The sequence below is a fragment of the Mus musculus genome, chromosome 1, assembly GCF_000001635.26.
Source record: "Mus musculus strain C57BL/6J chromosome 1, GRCm38.p6 C57BL/6J".
NCBI classification, from domain to species: Eukaryota; Metazoa; Chordata; class Mammalia; order Rodentia; family Muridae; genus Mus; species Mus musculus.
The window spans coordinates 16,969,142-16,992,778 of record NC_000067.6 but is presented as its reverse complement, the minus strand read 5'-3'; the positions used below and the strand labels follow the sequence as shown (position 1 = coordinate 16,992,778).

The 23,637-nt window shown below is 41.0% G+C and overlaps 1 protein-coding gene across 2 annotated transcripts in view; it reads left to right on the top strand.

The window, feature by feature from the left end:
- Jph1 (junctophilin 1) overlaps nt 1–23,637 on the top strand; it is a 155,819-nt gene that overhangs the window by 105,144 nt on the left and 27,038 nt on the right. The gene's annotated exons all lie outside the window — the stretch shown is intronic.

The following is a 23,637-nucleotide window of genomic DNA, read 5'->3' as shown; positions in this document are numbered from 1 at the left end:
TATCACATTTTCTTTATCCTTTCTTCTGTTGAGGGAGATCAAGGTATTTCCAAAGTTTGGCTAGTAGTGAACATGGGAGAGCAAATGCCCCTGTGGTAGGATGAAGTGTCCCTTGGGCTCATCCCCAAGTGTGGTATAGCTGGATCCCACAGCAGATCAATTTCCATCTTTTAAATACCTGTCATGCTGATTTCCATAGTGGCTGTCTCAGACAAACTCATAAAAATGTGAAAAATATTGAGCATTCAGTAAAATCCATGATGTTTTCTCCCAATAAAAGCAATAAAGTCCTATTTCAGGACTTGTCATTTATGGCACATGGTAGAAGAAAAATAATCAAATACAGGTAGTGCAGTAAAGGCAAGCACAGTAGGAAGAGAGGTCAAAAGTCATCTAGTTTTTCTTATTTTCTATGGGTGTTTGGGTAACAGCATCTAACTACTACAGCAAGTGCCTGATGGGCAAATAGCTTCTTCTAAAGTAGACGAAAGACCAAAGAACTACCAATGACATTTTAGGAGGAGCTTTATCTCCTACAATCTCAGCACCCAGAGAACTAAAGCAGTATGATAGACTCCAAAAAGTAAGACAAAGCAGCTTTACATCAAATAAAAGGTGCAGGAAGTTAGAAGCATTAAAACCTATCAATTATATAAATGTATGCAATTATCGCTTAGGACACACTTAGCATTATCATATGGCCACAAGCCTATGGTGGACCAAGGAGACAAATGTGATTTGAATTAGGATGACACCCGTAGATTTGAATAATTTGTCCTCAGTTGGTGGAACTGTTTGGGAGGGAATCACTAGAAGTGGACTTCGAGATTTCAGAAGCCCAGGAATTCTGAGTCCTCTTCTCTTTTCTCTTCTCTTCTCTTCTCTTCTCTTCTCTTCTCTTCTCTTCTCTTCTCTTCCTCTCCCTCTCCCTCTCCCTCTCCCTCTCCCTCTCCCTCTCCCTCTCCCTCTCTCTCCATCTCTCCCTCTCTCCCTCTCTCCCTCTCTCCCTCTCTTCTCTTCTCTTCTCTTCTCTTCTCTTCTCTTCTCTTCTCTTCTCTTCTCTTCTCTTCTCCTCTCCTCTCCTCTCCTCTCCTCTCCTCTCCTCTCCTCTCCTCTCCTCTCCTCTCCTCTCCTCTCCTCTCCTTCCTCTCCTTCCCCTCTCTCTCTCTCTCTCTCTCTCTCTCTCTCTCTCTCTCTCTCTCTCTCTCTCTCTCTGAATTACATTTGTGTATCAATGTGGACCAGCTACTGCCTCAGTGCAATGAGTACCTACCTATTGCCCACAATGGTCATGGACTCTAACTCTCTGAAACTGTAAGCACAAAATAAGCTTTTTTTTTCTGTACGTTGCCTTGGCCATGAAGTTTTATCGCCATAATAGGCAGTACTAAGACACTCTGATTTGCAATGATGCATATGGCATATGTTTCATTCCTCATGTACACTGTCCTTTCGTCAGTATTTCCTTACTTGGTGGTTTGATTTTCTTCTATTAAAATATCTGTGCAATGTAATCTTCCCCTATTTTGTGGTAAACTTGCCCATTGTTTTCTTTAAAAATAAGCTGACTATCCTAGCATAACATAGTATATTGCTTTGTCCAAACTATTAACAATACATCTATTTTTGTATTGATGACCTAAAGAATACATGTTACCAAGGAGGTACTCCAACCTTCTTGATACACCTCCCTACTTTTCAGACATTATACCCCTGCTGTGTGCTCACTGCAAACCTGAAAAACCTCAGTTCTGCATTGTTCCTAACCATAGTACCTTATGTGTCTCCCAGGCCAGTTGCATGCAATGCAGTTTGACAAATAGGTCAGATAAATGAGACTATTACTTCAAATAGAGAGGTGTAAGAAGTTGGGTAAAGGAGATTACTCAGTGGGTAAAGTGCCACAAAAACCTAAAGACCTAAGTTTGAATCCCCAGTACCCACACAAAAGCTAAGCCTGGAGACTTATGTCTGGGAATGGGGACAGACAGGAGAGTCCTAGAGACCCTCTGGCCATTCAGTCTAGCCAAAATGCAGAGTTCTGGGTTAAGTTAAGGAGCTTGTCTTTAAAAATAAATAAATAAATAAATAAATAAATAAATAAATAAATGAATGAGGAGAAAGTAGAAGCAACTTCATTATGACCTGTAGCCTCGCACGCGCGCACACACACACCACATGAAAAAGAGGGAAGGAGAGACAGGTCATGAGTTCAGACTTGTTGGCCTCCTTTTTTCTCAGATGCCAAGTATTTATTTTTCTTCAAGCCTTCCCATAGTATACCAGCTTCTTCTGTTCCCATCAAGCTGTGTCTCTTACAAGACTTTTTTAAATTTACATTCCAGTTGTTGCCCCCCCCCACAGAGACCCCCCCTCACAGTTCCTTATCCCCCTTGCCTACAAGAGGGTGCTCCCCGACCCCACCAGGCCTCGCTTTCCCCTGCGTCCTCAAGTCTCGAGGATTAAGCACATGTTTTCCCTCTAAGGCCAGACCAGGTAGAGCTCTGCTACATATGTACCAGGGACTTCAGACCCGTCCATGTATTCTCCAGGCTGCTGGCTCAGTCAGGGAGCTTCTTTGGAAGCTCCCTGGGGCCTGGGATAGTTGAGTCTGCTTGTCTCCTATAGGGTCGCTCTCCTTTTCAGCTTCTTCAATCCTTCCCCTAATTCAACCAGAGGGGTCTCAGGCTTCAGTCCAATGGTTGGGTGTAAGTATCTGCTTCTGTCTCAGTCAGTTGCTGGTAGGGCCTCTCAGAGGACAGCCATGCTGGGCTCCCATCTGTAAGCACATCACAGCAAAGTAGTGTCAGACCTTGGTACCCCCAACCCCCCCGCCATGAGATGGATCCCAAGCTGGGCCAGTCATTGGACCCAAGAATTACTTTGGTGTCTATGGAATTAGAACCTGAATGGGTTTGGTTTTTGTTGTTGTTATTGTTTGTTTGTTCTTAATCAAAATTTCAGTTTACTCCTTGCAACAAAGGGAAAATAAGTATGTATGTATGTATATGGACTCATTTTAACAAATACCTTTTTTGTTTTAGTAATTTTTACTTTGCCATCAAGTATTCATTTAATTCAATTATTCAATTCCTGCCTGAAGGGATGTCTTCTGTGTATGGAATATGTGTGTACAAATCAATGTGTTTCTTTGCAAAGGCTAGTGGCACACAAAATGCAAAGCAATGGCTCAGAAGGTGCGTTTGTGCTGTTGATGCATCTCACATGAGAGGCTTAGGAGTGTTCAGCAATGCTGAAGACTTCTCAGACTGAGTGCACCTACTCATTAATGCCTGTTGCACAAACTGAACAATAAAATGATATAGCCAAGGTAAATGATGAAAGATCTCGGTAAAGCTCTGCCTACTGGTGAGGCTTGATTATGGGAATGAGCTGGTGCATGGGGCCTCAGCATTACCATTGATATTCAGCAAATATTAACAAGCCTAGTTTTTAGACATAATTGTTGTGAACACAGGCAAATGGTGGTGGCTTTAAATAAAAATTAGAATCTATTTAATCAGAAATAGCATAGACAAAAGATGATGTTAGATCATCTAATGATGTGGAGCATAGCAACCATTCATTTATAACCTCTACCATCAAGAAAATGGTTAAAAGCCATATATACTACTGCTCAGTGTAGAGTATCAGAGAGGTTATCTTCAGCCCAGTGTTAGCCACACTCCTGGGCTTGTCTTTGCGAACTAACAGGAAACAAATTCTGCTTTGAACTTGTTTCATTATTTTAAAGAAACCAGCAGAAGAAAAATCTACTGAAACTTTAAATAACTTTTATATCATTAAAACACCGACAGTTTTTTTTCTTCCACCATATTACATTGAATACAAGTGTGAAAACACACTCTCAAGTGATTTTCAAACTTTAATAATGCTTGGAGGTAGAAATACTTCCTTGCATACTTTTCTGGCATAGTTTCTAAAGAGCAAGTCCAAGAACTTTAATATTTTTCCTCTTGTTTTTGTTTTATTTTGTTTGATACTAGAGATTGAACCCAGGATCTAACACATGCTTGGCAAGTGTGCTACTGTGAGCTGTCTTGCAGCCCTCTATTTTGAGACAGACATCAATATATAGCTCACCTGGCCCTGAACTTGTCCTATAGTCAGGGCAGGCTTGAATGTGTGATCCTCCTACCTCAACCTTCAGAGTGCCTGCCATTAGCCAACTGCAAACCCTGGCTTAGAATTTCTCATTTCTAACAGTCCCCTCGGAGATGTGGATGCACAGTGGTCCTCAACCTTCCCTATGCTGTGACCTTTTAATGCAGTTCCTTATGTTGTGGTGACCTCCCAACCAAAAAAAGTATTTCTGGTGCTGCTTCATAACTGTAGTTTTGATAGTGTTATGGATGTTAATGTAAATATTTTTAGAGATGGAGGTTTGATAAAGGTGCCACAACCCAAAGGGGTGCACAAGTATAGCTGCATGAATGATACAATAAGAGAAAAGACTAAAAAGCAGACATATATAGCAACATAGTGTTAAATGCTTACAGTAACTTAATGAGCTAATAATTTTCTCCTGCTTCCATAAAAGAACACCACGGCTCAGAAGATAGACAGGACTGCTTTAGAATACACAGCTGCCAAGTTGCAAACCCAAGACTCACAGCAACGTACCCAAGTTTCACATCCTGGATGCACTCTATTCTCTGTTTCAGGCAGCTTGAATTCTGTTCTCTGGCCACTAAGTGGTTAAAATACCAGGCATAGCTAGAGCCCCCTTTGACTGCCAGGCTAATCAGGGAGGTTGAGTCTTTGGTGTTGATGAAACATGATATTAATATCTGAGGTGGACAGTGATGCATATTCCATTGGTACATGAATAAGTCGTTCTCAAACACATATAGTAGTTTTCTATGGACATTTCTGTCAAACCAGATAAGATGTTGTACCTCATCCTTCTAAGATCTGTACACTCAGATCTGTTGCTTTTACCAGAGAGTTCTCACATTCCTTAGCCTACACACAACTCCCTCTATCCATCTGTATAGATTTTCTCCCTTGCTTTTGACTGCTTTTTAAGGGAAACAAAACATCATTCATGACAACTATGGGGTTTGCATGTACAAATTCCATCACATCCTCCTGACCTCCCCCAGTGACCACTGGCCTAGAAAAGGAAGCCCCACGGCCAGGCAGACACCGACAGGAAGCAAGTCTGCGTTTGAGAAAACATCCTGCACCTTATTTTTTCCCAAAGATGTGTGTAGGACTTGAGAAGACAGTTTTTCACGGAGCAAAGACAGGCTGCATCAGAGTCTTTTCTTTCGGGCCTGAGTTTTTCCACAGTTTGTTGTATGGGCCATGTGCAGAAAAGAATGGGGTAAATAAACATGAAAAGATACTCATTCTGAGTAGTGACTACAGAAATTCACATGATATTATTAAAATCTAGTGCACGCCATATTGATTATATCCTTAGCGGAAAAAGAAAAGGCTCTGAAGAGGGCTAGACTTGGAACTCACATCTCTACTAAACCGTGCCAGGCAGCTTTCCTTATCATAGTTCTCCACTGCTGTAGAGAATCCCTTCCTCAGAGAACCCTGTACCCTGTTGGTCCTCAACTCTGTTTAGAAATTGTCTGGTTTTCTATCTCTACCCAAAACTGCATTTCTAAGAGAAACAGGCAGAGACTTTATATCTTATGCCCTATTGTCTGAGACAATGCCACACATATATAGCATTAACTAGCTGATTAATGCATAAAACAATTCTGCCCTTGGATCCTCAAGCTCCTGCAAAGTAGCAATTTTTCCATAACATACTTTGAGGATCCTACTGTCTAGTTCTGGTTTTCATTGTCAGTGCCTCTATGCTACATGGAGAAAGGGTGTTGACTTATGGGAGAGAAAGATATCTTGAGATTTACAAAAGAACTGTTGAGATGCCATTTGCTCCCACTTCTCAAAGTTGTGGCTGAGTAATTTTGTGCAATTGGTTTGGTAAGCAACTTGTTCCTATATCTAATAAGGCCAGCAGACCATCCACCATGGCTGCACCAATGGTTTCTCAGCACTCTGATAAGACATTACACTTAAGCTGGTTAGACAGCATAATGAATACTAGAAGTTTATTTCAGAGGTAACAGATCCTGGTTCCTTATTTATTTCGCACTGGCAACTATGGGGTGAAGAGAAATGGGCCGACTAAAGTGGAGGGAATTCAATCATTGTGTTGAGTGATCTGGTGTGGAGAGTAAGGAAAAGAAAGATTCACAAGAACGGCATCCCTGGCCTGAGCAGCTGGACTTTCTGGTGCCCTTAACTACAAGAGAAGGAGGGGACGAGCAAGTGACCTCCAGTGAACCGAAGACACTGAAGTCAGCTTTAGACATGGATCTGAACTGGCTGTGAGACATGCCAACTAGATGGAATGTCATTGGATATACAAGAACACTGTGCACAGGATCCTGACGTGTAGTGAATCTAGCATGGGAACATGTATTTTTTAAGTGCTTTATTTGTTCTGCTTGTTACAAAGCAGTCTTCCTGTTCCTGTAAGCAAGTCTCTTGGTATTTTCATGTTGTTCCTAGCTGTCACCACCGTCTGTCTCCAGTGTCTCCACTGTAGTTTTTGAGATTATTTTCATTGTGTTTCCTTCTGTATTTTGTTTTGTTGGTTGTTAGTTTATTTGTTTAAGGCAGGGTCTTACTTTGTAGTCCTGGCTGTCCTAGAACTCACTGTGTAGACCAAGCTGCACTCAAACACACAGAGGTCTGCATTGACTCCTCTGTATCTGAAGTGCAGTGATTAAAAGCATACGCCACCATATCCAGACTTTCTGCTTTTCTTTTTTTTTAAGATTTATTTATTGATTATGTGTAAGTACACTGTAGCTGTCTTCAGACACACCAGAAGAGGGAGTCAGATCTTGTTATGGATGGTTGTGAGCCACCATGTGGTTGCTGGGATTTGAACTCAGGACCTTTGGAAGAGCAGTCGGGTGCTCTTACCTGCTGAGCCATCTCACCAGCCCATTTCTGCTTTTCTTAAGGAAAGAAAAATCTATATACTATAGATATATTTGCAATTATTATAATAACCTATTTTTAAATCCCTGAAGCTGACATCACAAATCACAAACGCATGATTTTTTAAATTCATTTTATAACAAGAAATTTGGAAATCAAACTTCTATGGATAGCTATTGCTGTTTAACTTCTACTGAATTGTAAAGGTTCTAGAAAATTTTTCTTAATAAGGAGGAGCATGGACATCAAAGAACCATCTGCTAATCTCCATGAACATGCCCCTTCCTGCTCCAGGTGGACTGGGTGATGGTCTCCTTCCTGGACTCTTAGCTTCCCTTGCATTTGAGCTTCCTGCTAAAGGTACCAACACCAGTATTTTTCAATTGTCATCTACTTGGAGAAATTTCCTAACTTACCTAATGATAGAGGAAGAAGTTGAAAAAAGGAGAATCAGAGCTCCTTCAGGCCATGGGAAACCAAAAGTGTCTTAATTTCCTCTTCCTTAATGACCTTTCAGTTCTTTTCCCCTAGAAAATAGCCACTCTCTTCGTGTTTTTGAAGTCCACTGATCTACAGAGGCTACCACTGGAAGGTTGATAGAATTTCAATTGCTGGAATATCTCTGTGTGGTAGGGAACCATCACTGGATAATCCTGGTATTCTTACCAGATAAATTGACTTCCCACACTTAATGTGAGGGCCAGGATCATGTGATCTGATTCTGGTCAGCTCAGTTGGATCTTCTGGAAAACATTTTGTTTCTTGGATGAAAGAAAAGTGGCTATCAGAGAAGCCAATGGTGCTAGACCATTCTCATATCCTTCAGATTCACTCTCCTTATGCTTCCTCTCCTTTTCCTTTGCCCTCTTCCATCTTGAATGTAGATGTGATACATTATGCTATGACCATGATCTTGCAACCAAGAAGCAACAGAGGCAACAAGTATAAGACCAAAACCCCCAAATACTCGGGAAGCAAAAAGTTGGGGAAAGCCTGGATACCAGTGTTGAATTCTTCATGCTAAGTAAATGTGTCATTGCAGTCTAATCCCCTCTTTTCAAGATAGTAGCTATTGTTAAAATAAAAGGGAAAAACAAGGTCTATCAGTCATATTCATGTTTGTCGTTTGTACCTATGTGAAAAAGTTTGAAACTGTTTACAGCCTAACTCCTATCTGTGCTTCAAAGAGCTATTCTTCTAAAACACAGAAGACCCTGAATTGACACCACACCAACCTAACTCCACCCTGAGCCCTCCTCCCAAGCCTAACTTGAAATGCCCCATCCTCTGCAGGCCCAGCTCCTTTTACAACCCCACAAATGGTAGGAATTACACCCTATGTAGTCGTTACCAGTTCCCAACTACTGGCTGGCCTACCACAAATGCTCTATGAATGATTGACTGCCTTATTCATGGCAATAACTAACATGAATTAGCCATTTTCATTCCAGATTTTACTAATTAAAAACAGTCAAGACAGCATAGAGTGCTTTGCCTACAAAATGGCAAGTAACTCAACTAGAATTTGTAACCAAATTCTGTTTTTGAAGCCTGTCTCATAGAGTTTGTAAGAGCTGGCTTCCCAAATTAACAGCATTATCAGCCACTAAACCTCCAAGCAGAAACCATTGGTTCCTCTACATATCACCCATGAGCCCCTCTTTTTCATGTCCATTTATCCTATGCTAACTTAGCTTGTTAGTTGGGGGATCTCCGACACACCTAAACTGGAGTCTTTCTTATCTGTTCCAATCATGCTGGTACCAGAAGTCACCAGAGTCCAAAGTTAAAGTTTTCAAAAACTGTACTCTTAGCCAGCTTTTTATTCAAAGATGTGCACTGGTTTCTTTGCCACCCATGAAGTTAGAAGAAACTGGAAATTGGTCCCCAACATCTGACTTTTTGATACACAGTGCTTGGTGCCTAAAGAATAGTTACTCTGCCATTGGGTGTTATCCCCTTGCAGAGCCCTGCCTTTTCAACTGGCCCTGGGGACTCTGCAAGAGTATAACACATAACAGACCTTGGTCAGTCCTCCTGCTCACAGGAAACTTGAGAGCAGTATTCTCAGCCACAAGCCAGCCTGGTAGCCCTCAGGAACTGTCAGTCTGTGTCCTTTCCCTTTTACATGAGAGTACTCCCTGGGGTCCCTGAGTTCAAGAGGCTGCTCAGCCCGTGAGAGATCCCTGCAGACCAGACCAACCCCATTTCAAGTTTGTGTGGTCACAGGCTCGGACTGCTGCACTCCATCCTATGACAGCACTTCCAGTGGAGAGACACAGCCTTACAGTTAGCCATTTCATATTCATAAATTGGACTGAAGACTAACTGTTCTCACATATTTCAAACTACAAAAAATAAAGCCCAGAGGAATACTCATTCTTGAGAGCTGACCTTCTGGTTCTGCATCACCTCCATCCTTTTAGCTACAAGTTCTTTATGTTTCCTCCCTTGGGATGGCCTGTTTAAACTTGTCTCACTATGTTTTGGTTCATGCATATATGAATTTGTTTCATTTTAGTAACCATTTTCCCATTTAAAAATTCTCAAAAATCATCATATGGTATACCATAAATACAAACTTTAAAAAACTACAGTAAATAATCACACCCATGAAAAAAATAAATGTATAAATGACATTTTTGTACACATCAAAAGTAAGCACCAGTGCAAGGCCCTGGGTTCCATCAAAAGCACGAGGAAGACAAAGGAAGAAAGTAGGCACAGATCTAAGAAGACTGAGACTATTCAAGTATCTTTCTTGGAGTCTGATTCTCCTTCCATTCAACATGGCTCTGTCTCTATTTTCCCATGTTCTGTTCTTCTCCCTCTTCTCAACGTGCCAAACACATTTAGAACATAGAGACATACCTCTGGTATGTCTGGCAACCTCTGCTTCATCTGCTTCATTGCAATCTCACATTCTATACATACATACATACATACATACACACACACACACACACACACACACACACACACATGCAAACATACATACACACACACACACACACACACACACACACACACACACACACATGCACACACACTGACTTTTCAGGCCTGGCCCACCTGCCATAAAGAAACATACCCGTTCCAAAGAAGAATGTTAAATGATGGACAGAAGGTAAGAAACAAAACAAGCCACAGATTCTATACAAGTATATTAGTAGGCTCTTGGGTTTACTTCAGCCCTCTATATTTACTTCATCCCCAATATTGTAAAGTACCTTTTGTGGGCTTCAGTCCAGTGATAGGGACTAATATCCAACTATCTCCAGTTGGGTTCTGTATATTGCTTACTGAGGCACATACCCATGACACAAGTACAATGGACACATCTTTGGCCAGCACCTGAAGAAAGGAGACAGAGGCAAAAGCAGGACAAGGCAACCCATGATGCAGTTCCAGTAGGAAAATCAGTAGACCCCATGAGGAACTTGAGCTCCTAGAGAGCCTTCAGGGTACTCTCCAATTGGGAGAAAGCCTTGGTACTGTCAGCTGGGGATGGGCTGTGTCAGTCACCAGGGGAAGAAAGAGGTGTAGCCCTGGATGAGGCTATTATGTAAGCAGAGGTGATCACAAAATAACTGGCAGTAGTACACTGGACACCCAAGAAATAAATCCCTCATTGGGTATCCATAGTACCACCAACCTGAAATTCCCTTAGCTAAACTCACTTCCTCTGGTTGACCCCATACCACTTCTACTCAAAGAATTGCACCTCCCTGGAGCCCCTGTTATATCCCAACTCCAGTCCTTCATCTCTGAGGTCCAGCTTCTGATACTAACCAAAGACAACTGTATACTTTCCAAAAGCAAGGCACACACTGTTAATAGCACTGCCTCCTACCCCCACCTTGTCTCCTAGCAGCAGTGTGATGGGGAGGGAAGATGAGCTCTGGACTTCAATCCCCAGGAGAAGCCTTACTTTCTGGGGCAGCGTAGGCATGTTGTTTAAACTCTTCCAGCTCCAAATCTCTCAACTGCAAAATGGAGACACTCTACCTCTGTCTCTCTGCTTTGCTTATTCAGACAACAGGTATATTAGTAGGCTCTTGGGTTTACTTCAGCCCTCTATATTCACTTCATCCCTAATATTGTATAGGGATATAATAAGGGCTCCTGGGAGGTGCAGTTCTTTGAGTAGTAGTGGTATGGGGTCAACCAGAGGAAGTGAGTTTAGCTAAGGGAATTGTATACCTACACCAAGAAGGCACAACGTCCAATAGCTCTTATTTATATCTTTCTTAGTCCTCAGGATCTCATTAAATCCACATTGCCATTTCAAATGATCATATAGCTGAAAGCATTGCAACAGGTCCTAAGATCTGCCTACACTGATGTCAAAGTCTAGAACCTGATGCTTCTCCACCTGTGGAGCAAACTACTTTCCTTCAGCACCTTCCTAGCATGTCAGAACCTCATTGCCTCTGCTGCGGACATCCTCATCCTCAGAGCCAGATAAAACAGGACCTTCTTGGTCCTGGTTCCCTGACTGCCGTTTAGAATTCATGCCTCCTCCTATACACAAAGACATTATACTTCTACTTCATATAATATCTTGTATCATCCCTCTTTGCGTCATGTCTACTTATTCATGTCCCTTTTTTCAATATGTTAAAAGGAAAAGTGATGGTCTGGCTCATCATCACCCTCATAGTACTTGGCATTGGGGATAATTTTATATAAACAAAAATATGCAAATACGTCTGTTTAATAAAATTTCTTCCAAAAATGTATAGTTCTCTAGTTTCCTCAGAAAGCTCTTCCATGGCTCTAATTTTATCTCCATAAGAATCTTCAGCATTGTTTTCCTTTTTACCTGTTGATGGAAGGAGTTTTATTTGAAGGACCCACTTGGGTCCTTCCTGTTTGGGTTTGTCTCTCCAAGATTGTGTGTCCAGCTTAGCCACATGTAAAGGTGGCAAACCAGTCACTGGACTGAGACTCACAGAAGAGGCTTGCCTTGTGGGGTCATAGAGATCACCAAATGAAATTAATGCAAGCCATAGTTCTCCAGTCTCAGCCTCCTCGGGGAACCTGTAAAAGTGAGTATCTGCCTTGGGCCTTGAGAAGATTTAAGCTTGCTCCATTTTTCCTCTGGTCCCCCAACAACCCCTCCCTACCAGAAGCCGGGAAGATCTGATGCCCTCCCTTCCTAGAGATCCTGAAACTGATCATAGATGTCCTTCTGAAGCCCCAACAGCTCACCTGAGAATGTGCAGTAAGGGTATTGTGAACAATCTAACATCTCGGAATAAGACTGCTTAGTTAGGAAGGCTGATTTGAGCTAGCTCATCTTCTGTAAGAATACTATGCTAGGTGCCATAGGAAACACAAAAGCAAACTCCCTCTCATCATCAAAGCCAAGTCCCTACAGAAGGAGACAAATAGTCCTGATCCTACCTCAAGGATGAGACACGTGTGTAAAGCAAATGTTAAAAAGCAACAGTGAGTGTTTGCTACCTCATTATCTAAAGAACCAGTGACTAAACAGTGATGGCCTCTAGATGATACATACAGTTATGCTATCTGTAGCCACAAGCAGTTAGAGCTTAGATCAGTGTTTCTCATTCCCAGATAACAGATTTTTAGTGCCAGGAGCCACAGTTGCCTTGAGGCAAAACCTCATTTGATGGTGTCTTGGTTTCAGGCCAGTGTTGGCAGATGAAAGGAAACACACCAATTATCTGCATTTACAGGTTTAACAAGCAGTGTTTCCTCCTTTTGAGGCATCTGCTACCCCATCAGGAAAGCAAGTTCATTTGCATCCATCAGGAACTAGACAGGGTTTCAACCTAGGTAGGAACTCACATACAAGCAGGCAATAGGAACAAGCTGGGCAGGAAAGCAGGGTCCCTGTGATCTCTGGCTAACAATAGGCTGGTTCAATACAAGTTGATAAGCATCTTAGAAAGAAAAGATGAGAGGAAGAAATCAGGCAAAAGGGAGGAAGGGAAAGATTCATTAATTCATGAGTCATAGCTGATTCCTGAATACATTTTTAATACTACAAGAAACCATTTAAATATTCAACTTGGGATACAGCTTTAAAGCACAAAGACCTCCTGAGGATGTCTAGTGTCCTGTGCTCTGCTTTACACCTTACTCCTTGAGACAAGGAGTCTCCCTGAACCCAGTGCTCTCTTGTTTTCTCCCCACCTAGGACAGCTGTCCAGCAAACTTGAGCAGTCTTTCTGTTCTCATCCCTGTCAATGCTGTGGTGACGTGGGGGCTAGGGGGGTGCTGGGGGGCTGGGGGCAGTTTTTTGAGTCATGTGTGGAATCTGATTTAGATTGTAGTGCTTTTACAGCAAATGCTCTAACCCAATAAGCCACCTCCTCAGCACAACTTGATGCACCTAGAATTTCCATAAGTGACCATCCTTTTCTTAGTCTTGTCATCAACACCTAAACCTCTTTTATGTTCCAGCTAAAAGAACATAAAATTTAATACCACTGAAGAAAACAATGATTTTTGTTTGCTTCTGTTACACTTATTCTATAAATGTATGTGTTTTCACTGTCTTTCATTTTTATTTGTTTAAGAAAGTCTTATGTAATTCAGGCTGGCCATGAGTGCCCATGGCATTCTCCTGCCTCAGCCTCTCCTACTGGGGTCACCAGCATTCACTATCTATCATGCCTGGCTCTTGAAATGGTATTTTAACATGATTTCATTTACATATCCACAATAATGAATTAGGTTGAACATATTTTCATATATTTATTTGTATAGTTTTCTTTGAAGAAATGTATATTCAAATCTGTTATCCCCTTTTTGTTGTTGGGGGGTTGTTGGTTTTGTTTTGTTTGTTTGTTTTGAGACAAGATCTCATGTAGCTCAGGCTGGCCTGGAACTTGATAAGTAGTCAGGGATGACCTTGAACCCTTGACCCTCCTGACTCTACTTTTCAAGTGCTGGGATTAAAGGCATATCCCATTACATGGTTTTGCCCAGCACAAACTGTTGCCAAGTTTGAATTGGTGAGTTGTAAATGTTCCCTATGTATTCAAGCTGTGTATTCCTAAGACATGCTTTGCAAGCGTTTGGTTCATTCTGTGGCTTACCTCTTCACTTTCATTGTTGTTGTAGTTGTTGTTGTTGTTGTTGTTGTTGTTGTTGTTGTTATTGTTGTTGTTCAAGGCACAATGGTTTTGAATTTTGATGAAGTTAAAATTATTTTTGCTTTTGGTATCATATCTAGGAAACTATTGCCTAAGATAAACATTTATCCTTATATCTTCTTTCAAAAGGTTTATAATCTCAGCCCTCAAATTTAGGTACTATTTATTTTTACTTTATTTTAGTAAGGGGTATGTAGTTGGGGCAAAATATTTTTTAAACATTTGTATAGAATTGGAAGTTCTTCTAAATTACATATAAACAGTATACTTTGTCTCTGTAGCTAATTTTATCTTAGTAGTTTATTTCACTCAATGAGTAGTCAACTCATTGTGATAAGCTTAAGCAGATAGAACAAAAGAAAGTGAGTGCTTTCTATTTCAATGAGTTAAGATTGAGAAAGGAACAAAGAAATTCACCAGTTACTGTAGGATCCTCAGTTAGTGGTGCCTTCCAGGAGTTATGAGACCTTTGGGATATAGAGCCTTGTTGCTGGAGTCAATGAAGTTTTATAGTAGCATATACCTAAAGGACACTCCATCCAATCACAAGAACACTTGTTCAACTATGTACATAGCAGCTTCATTTGTAATAGCCAAAAACTGGAAACAACCTAGACATCCCTTAACTGAAAAATGGATAAAGAAAATCTGTGAAATTTGCAGTTAAATGGATGGAACAGTAAAAGATCATCCCCAGTGAGGTAACCTAGACCAAGAAATACTAAGATGGTGTGTACTCACTTATAAATGGATATTAGCTGTAAAATATGCTACAGTCCACAGTCCAGAATGGCTAAGTAACACAGAGAAGGAAAGTAGAGACAAAAGAATCTTCCTGGGAAGAGGAAATAGAATAGATTTCTCATGTAGACTGGGAGCAGGTGGGGTTGAGAACAGGAGGGATCAGGAAAGGGGAGGGAGGAAGAAAATACTGTGAGAAATGACTAGAATTGGAGGCATTTGGGGGGCAGCGTGGAAACCTAGTACAACAGAAACTCTGTGTACTCTATGAGAGTAACCCTAGCAAAGACTGCTAGTAATGGGGGACATGGAATCTGAAACAGCCATTTTCTGTAACTAGGCAAGGCCTCAAGTGGAAGGATTATGACAACAACCAAACACAAAACCTTTGACCTTCAATTTGACCTGCCTGGACAGTATTTTGGGACCAGAGCCTAATCCATAATCATCATCAAACAGACCAGAGAGACTTCATTCAGTAACTGATGGGAATAGATGCAGAGCTCCACAGGTAAACATTAGGTGGGGCCCAAGGAATCCTGTAGGAAAGGGGGAGCAAGGATCAGAAGAAGCAGAGTTATCAGGGGCACCCCACAAGATCACATCCCAGAGAATCAACTTGCTGAGTCTCATGTGGTACTCAGAGATCATGGAATCTTGAGGGGTCTGACCTAGGTCATCTGCATAAATGTATGGCCAATAAGCTTGATATTCTTGTGGAAATTCTTACAGTGGGAGTGGAGGGCTGTTCCTGACTTTTGCCTACTTGTAGGACCCTTTTCTTATTCAATAGCAAAAACAAATAATTCACTTTAAGAAATATGCAAAGGATTTAAGCAGATGTTTTCACACACAAAAAAAAGATTGATATTTCAGTGGTCACGAAACACTTAAAAATTTTTAGGTATGACTAGTAATTGGGGAAACAAAACTTGGACCCATTTTAAGATGCTTCTTCATACACATTAAGATGACTAGTCTCACAAAATCAGAAAATAGCAGGTGTTAGTGAGGATTGGGGAAATCATAGCCCTTGGATTATGGAAATATAAGACAGAGCAGCCACTGTGGGGAACAGTCTGGTGGTACCTCAAAAGGTAAAAACATAAATCCTATAACTTAATTCATACACACACACACACAAATTGAAATCAGATATAAACAGAAATCTCTCCACCAATGTTTATGAAGACCTTTGTATCATTACCCCAAAGATAGCTAGAAACACCCAAGTCCATCAACAGAATAATAGCTAAATAACCAATAAACATGGAATACTATTGAGCCATAAAGTAGAGTAAAATGCTAGTCCGCTGGACAGACTTTGAGAACATGGTAAGTGAACATTGTATGATTGATAGCATTTAATTGAGTGCCGAGAATAATCAAATTCATAAAGCAAAGTAATAACAAGCAGAAGCTGGAAGAGTGTGGTGAGAGAGCTGGTGTTCAATCAATGCTGCTTAGGTTTGGATAGATTTGGATAGAGAGATGCTGATGGGTAACAGGATCTATTTTATGACACTAAACTGAGCTCCCACAAATGCTTTAAATGGTCCATACCATGTTGTGTGTATTTTATCACAGTAAATGAAGTAGCTTGAAATAAGAGATAGTGATATTAACTTGCCTAAGCCGGGGAAGACAGACAGACAGACAGACAGACAGACAGACACTGAATCTAGCCCCAACTATCTTCCAGACCTGGTAGGTAAAGTGAACACAGCCTCAGATAAAGAATCATTCTGCATGACCTTAGCAGCAGCTGCTTCAGAGCAAGTGACTTGACAGATATGTGGGGGACAAAGTTGGACAGTGACAGAACAGAAGTTAGGAAAGATCCAAGAGTTAAGTTCTATTCCCTCACCTCCCTGTTGGACTGCAGCAGGGAACAGACCTCTGAGATGTATTGTGTAGACCTCTGACAGAAAAGCTGTCTAGACAAATCCCTGAGGCATCAGCCAACTTATTGGCATATTGCGGGTTACCATCCACCTTGTGTTTGCATCTGACCTGTCTCTACCTGCAGGTGTTCCCAACACACATAGAGCAACATTAAACAGCAGTGCCTAAGCTTTTCTCCAGATCTTGTTTCCTAGGTTGAGGCAATGTGTGACAATATTTTTTCCAGTTAAAAAGAGAACTAGTTGATCTTTTAAAAGCCCAGTGAGCAGAACGAAAGGCAAGAATTGGGCCTTAGCCAGTGAACTTGGAGCTATCTAGCTATGCGGTTAACCAAAACCTTAAATATAATTACATTTTCCCTCTAACAAAATCAAACTTCTTTATTTTCCTTATGAGTCTTTAAAGGACAAAACCGCAAATATTAAAGCACTATGCATAAAAGAATCTAAATTCTTAATTATTGAAACTTGAAGGGATGGAGCCCCAAATCAAGGGCATAGGAGACCTATGCTGTCCTCATCTGACTTGGTCTGGAATTTAGAGACAGTCAGAAACCTAGCATCCTGGAATCTGATCTCTCAGAGTACAGGCTCAACATAAGAGACTCCAAGGGCATGCAGTAGTTTCTCTCTTGACACCAATTCTAAAATTCATTGGCAGCCATGATAAAAAATAAATAAGTAATAAACAAACAAACAAAAAAAAAACTGCAGGCAGAGTGGGTCTGGGCTAGATAACCCAAGTGAGAATCAGGGTTAGGGTTAGGTCATAATGGCACTTCTCAGAAGTTAAAAGAACAGCCATGCTCTTCTGCTTAACACGGCTTCAAAGTTATTCACTTCTGAACTACAACAGGGAGCCAAAACTGCGAGAGAGGATCATCAACCAAACTTACAGGGCTGGGGCATGGAAGGCCATAACCTCCAGATCCAAGGTTTCCATCTCTGATTCCCTAATCAGAAAAATGGAACACCTCTAATCCAAGCCAGGAAAATGAGGATGGATTTGTACTCAGAAACAGAGATAAATTCATTGTAAAATGTACACTATACCCATACCTCAATGTCATTGTGCTCTTTCTTGTTCTCTCTGTCCCTTAGAGTCCTTTCTTACAAAGAGAGGGCATGGCAGCACCCTGTACACATTCTCACCACTGTGCCAGGGACCAGCTGTTGTGTCTAGGCATTCATCAACCATCCAAATTCCATGCATGGCTCCAACAGAAACACTGCAGGCCAGTCCCAGTGTGCTGACAAGTACCTGTTGGAGACAGGAGGTCAAACTGCTACCCTGACATCAAGTCAATAACTTGTACCCTATGTTCATAGTGGTATTACTGTGTGAAACAGCCAGAAGATGGAAGCCTCCAATGACCATCAGTGAATGAATAAACTAAATGTGCTACATACATAAAATATTATCTTATATGTGAAGATAATTGAAATTCTGGCATGTTCTATAACCTATGTAAACTTTCAAGACATTTAGCTAAGTGAAATAAACAGAAAGAACTAGAATTAAGCAAGTCTACCTCTATAGGTTCTGAAAATAGAGAGATTCGTGGATGCAGAAAATAGAATATTGTTGACCAAGTGGTTCATGGAGAGTTGGGGGAGGTTACTGTAATGAATCTAAAGTTTTTGTTTGGGATGATAGGCAAAGTTTGGAAATGGATAATAGTGAGGGCTACATAACAGGGTAACTGCACATCATACCAATGAGTTATACTTAAAAATATGAAGGCAATACATTTTTTATGTCTTTAACATAAATCTTTTAGGTCAGGATATAGAAAGCATTCTTTGAATAAAGATAATCTGCTTTAAAATAGGCTGTTCCCAGGCCAGGGTGATGGCTGGGTGGTTTATACTTGGAGCAGAGAATCCCCAGAAACCACATATATGCTAGATGAATGTGACAGCTGCTCACTTGTAATCCCAGTCTCTGAAGGGAAAATAGGGTATTCCTAGAGCATGATGGTTATCTAGCCTAGCTGTACTGGTGAGCCTGGATTTGCTTAAGAGACCTTGCTTCGGTGCCACAGAACCTGGAGATGATCCTGTGCCACAGTGCTCCATAGCTGAATACTACTGGGAGAGAGTTGGTCTCCCAGGAGTGCTGACAAGCCTGTGAGCACAAGTAAGACCATCACTGACTCTCAGAGGGACCTGCCCAGAACCCTCAGGACACAGGAAGTGAGGAGCACTCTGGGACAGGATCCTTCCAGTTTCTGTCTGCACCCAGAGCTAATACTGTGCCACAGCTCTACATAACCAAATAACACCAGGAGAAAGCTGGTCTCCCAGGAGTTCTGACTACCCTGTGAGCACAGGTAAGACCACCACTTCTACTGTGAGGAACCTGCCTGGAGTCCTCAGGACACAGGAACCAAGGAGCAGCATGAGACAGGATCCTTCCAGTTTCCATCTACACTTGGAACTGAACCTGTTTCACAGCTTTCCATACCCAAATAACACTGGGAGAAACCCAGCCTTCCAGGTGTGCCAACACACCTGTGAAAATAGGTAAAACCAGCACTTCTGCTCAAATACCTGGTCCAAGAGGGACCCGTCGAGAGTCATCAGGACATAGGAACCAAAGAACAACCTGAGACAGGACTCTTCCTGTTTCTGTCTGCACCCCAGAGCTAACCATGTGCCACAACTCTCCATACCCAAACTCCTCCTGGAGAGAACTGGTCTAATTGGAGGACTGACACACAGGCTTGCAGGAGGGACAAGCCACAGTCAGAGATATCAAGACCAGCTGACAAGAGATAATCAGATGGCAAGAGGCAAGTGCAAGAATATAAGCAACAGAAACCAAGGCTACTTGGCATCATAAAAACCCAGTTCTCCCACCACAGCGAGCCCTGGATAGGCCAACACACCAGAAAAGCAAGACTCTGATTTAAAATCACATTTCATGATGATGATAGAGGACTTTAATGAGTACATAACTAATTCCCTTAAAGAAATACAGAAAATAGGTAATCAGGTAGAAGCCGTTAAGGAGGAAATATAAAAATCCCTTAAAGAATTACAGGAAAACACAAGCAAGGAAAGGAATTAAACAAAACTATTCAGCATCTCAAAATGGAAATAGAAACAATAAAGAAATCACAAAGGGAGACAACCCTGGAGATTAAAAAAACAGAAACAAAAACAAACAAACAAACAAAAAAACTAGGAAAGAGATGAGGAGCATAGATGCAAGCATCACCAACAGAATATGAGAGATAGAAGAGAGAATCTCTCAGGTGCAGATGATACCATAGAAAACATTGATACAACAGTCAAAGAAAATGCAAAATGTAAAAAGCTCCTAACCCAAACCAACCAGGTAATCTAGGATACGATGTGAAGACCAAACCTAAGGATAATAGGTATAGAAGAGAATGAAGCTTTACAACTTAAAGGTCCAGTAAATATCTTCAACAAAATTATAGAAGAAAACTTCTCTAACATAAAGAAAGAGATGCCCAGGAACATACAAGAAGCCTACAGAACTCCAAATAGATTGGAACAGAAAAGAAATGCCTCCCTTCACATAATAGTCAAAACACCAAATGCACTAAACAAAGAAGGACTATTGAGAGCAGTAAGGGAAAAAGGTCAAGTAACATATAAAGGCAGACCTATCAGAATTACACTAGACTTCTCACCAGAGACTATGAAAGCCAGAAGATCCTAGACAGATGTCATACGGTCCCTAAGAGAATACAAATGTCAGCCCAGGCTACTATATACAGTAAACCTCACAATTACCAAGATGGAGAAACCAAGATATTCCATGACAAAACCAAATTTACACAATATCTTTCCACAAATCCAGCCCTACAAAGGATAATAGATGGATTACTCCAACACAAGGAGGGAAACTGCACCCTAGAAAAAGCAAGAAAATAATCTTTCAACAAACCCAAAAGAAGATAGCCACACAAACATAATTCCACCTCTAACAACAAAAATAACAGGAACCATCTGCTGTCACCTGGATTTTTGATCTTAGCTATTCTGACTGGTGTGAGGTAGAATCTCAGGGTTGTTTTGATTTGCATTTCCCTGATGATTAAGGGTTCATAGCAGCCTTATTTATAATAGCCAGAAGCTGGAAAGAACCCAGATGCCCCTCAACAGAGGAATGGATACAGAAAATGTGGTACATCTACACAATGGAGTACTACTCAGCTATTAAAAAGAATGAATTTATGAAATTCCTAGCCAAATGGATGGACATGGAGGGCATCATCCTGAGTGAGGTAACACATTCACAAAGGAACTCACACAATATGTACTCACTGATAAGTGGATATTAGCCCCAAACATAGGATTCCCAAGATATAAGATACAATTTGCTAAACACATGAAATTCAAGAAGAATGAAGACTGAAGTGTGGACACTATGCCCCTCCTTAGAATTGGGAACAAAACACCCATGGAAGGAGTTACAGAGACAAAGTTTGGAGCTGAGATGAAAGGATGGACCATGTAGAGACTGCCATATCCAGGGATCCACCCCATAATCAGCATCCAAACACTGACACCATTGCATACCCTAGCAAGATTTTATCGAAAGGACCCAGATGTAGCTGTCTCTTGTGAGACTATGCCGGGGCCTAGCAAACACAGAAGTGGATGCTCACAGTCAGCTAATGGATGGATCACAGGGCTCCCAATGGAGGAGCTAGAGAAAGAACCCAAGTTGCTAAAGGGATCTGCAACCCTATAGGTGGAACAACATTATGAACTAACCAGTACCCCGGAGCTCTTGACTCTAGCTGCATATGTATCAAAAGATGGCCTAGTCGGCCATCACTGGAAAGAGAGGCCCATTGGACACGCAAACTTTATATGCCCCAGTACAGGGGAACGCCAGGGCCAAAAAGTGGGTGGGTAGGGGAGTGGGGGGGTGGGTGGGTATGGGGGACTTTTGGTATAGCATTGGAAATGTAAATGAACTAAATACCTAATAAAAAATGGGAAAAAAAGTTAAAAAAAAATCAGGCAGAATACTAGATTGGCAACAGTAACCAATAATAAAGCAGGAACAACTACAACAACAACAACAACAAAAAAAAAAAAAAACAGGAAGAAACAATCAGAACTCCTTAATATCTCTTATCATCAATGAACTCAATTCCCCAATAAAAAGACATAGACTAGACTAACAGACTGGATATGTAAACAGAACCCAACATTTTGCTGCATACAGGAAATGCACCTCAGTGACAAAGACAGACACTACCGCAGAGTAAAGGGCTGGAAAACAATTTTCCAAGCAAATAGTCCCAAGAAACAAGCTGGAGTAGCCATTCTAAGATCGAATGAAATCAACTTTCAATCAAAAGTTATCAAAAAGAATAATGAAGGACACTTCATACTCATGGAAGGGAAAGTTTACCAATAAGAACTCTTAATTCTAAACATCTATGCTCCAAATGCAAGGGCACCAACATTCATAAAAGAAACTTTACTAACGCTCAAAGCACACATTGCATCCCACACAATAATAGTGGGAGACTTCAACACCTGACTCTCAGCAATGGACAGATCATTGAAACACAAACTAAACAGAGACACAGTGAAACTAACAGGAGTTATGAAACTAATGGATCTAACAGATATTTATAGAACATTTCATCCTAAAGCAAAAGAGTATACCTTTTTCTCAGCACCTCATGGTACCTTCTTCAAAATTGACCATATAAATGGTCATAAAATAGGCCTCAACAGATGAAAGAAGATTGAAATAATCCCATGCACCCTATCAGATCAAAATGGACTAAGGCTGGTCTTAAATACCAACAAAAACAATAGAAAGCACACATACCCATAGAAGCTGAACAATGCTCTACTGAATGATAACATGGTCAAAGAAGAAATAAAGAAAGAAAGTAAAGACTTTTTAGAATTTAATGAAAATGAAGACACAGGCTGGCAAGATGGCTCAGTGGGTAAGAGCACTCTCTTCCACAGGTCCTGAGTTCAAGTCCCAGCAGCCACATGGTGGCTCACAACCACTCGTAATGAGATCTGACACCCTCTTTGGGCTAGAGCAAGCAGGGACTGAGTGAAGGGGGCCAACCAGGGTGATCTGGGTTGACTGGAACAACCAGAGGTCCTAAAAAATTCAATTCCCAACAACCACATGAAGGCTCACAACCATCTGTACAGCTACAGTGTACTTACATACATACATACATACATACATAAATCTTTTAAAAAAAAGAAAAGAAAATGAAGACACATCATACCATAACTTATGGGACACAATGAAATCAGTGGTAAGAAAACACATAGCTCTAAGTGCCTCCAAAAAGAAACTGGAGAGAGCTTACAGTAGCAGCTTGATAGCACACCTGAAAGCTCTAGAACAAAAAGAAGCAAATACACCCAAGAGGAGTAGATGGTAGGAAGTAAACGAACTCAGGGCTGAAATCAACCAAATATAAACAAAAAGAACTGAACAAGAATCAACCAAACCAGGAGCTGTTCTTTGAGAAAATCAACAAGATAGATAAACCCTTAGCCAGACTAACCAGAGGGCACAGAGACAGTATCCAAATTAATAAAATCAGAAATGAAAAGGGAGACATAACAATGAGCTATATCTTAAAATAATTATGCTGTTTGTTGAATATTAACAGTTGAAAAAATTAAAATCATTTTCTACAAACAAAACAAAATAAAATAGTGATTTCTGAGTCCACTCTATTATTCCAGTCTACATGTTTGTGGGTGCCATGGTTACTATAACTTTTCTATGTAGTTTGTAATCTGGTGCTCCTTTCTGATAATCATCCCATTGTTCTTTCATATTAGTTCTGTTTTGTCTACTTGGCATCTTTTGTATTCTTATG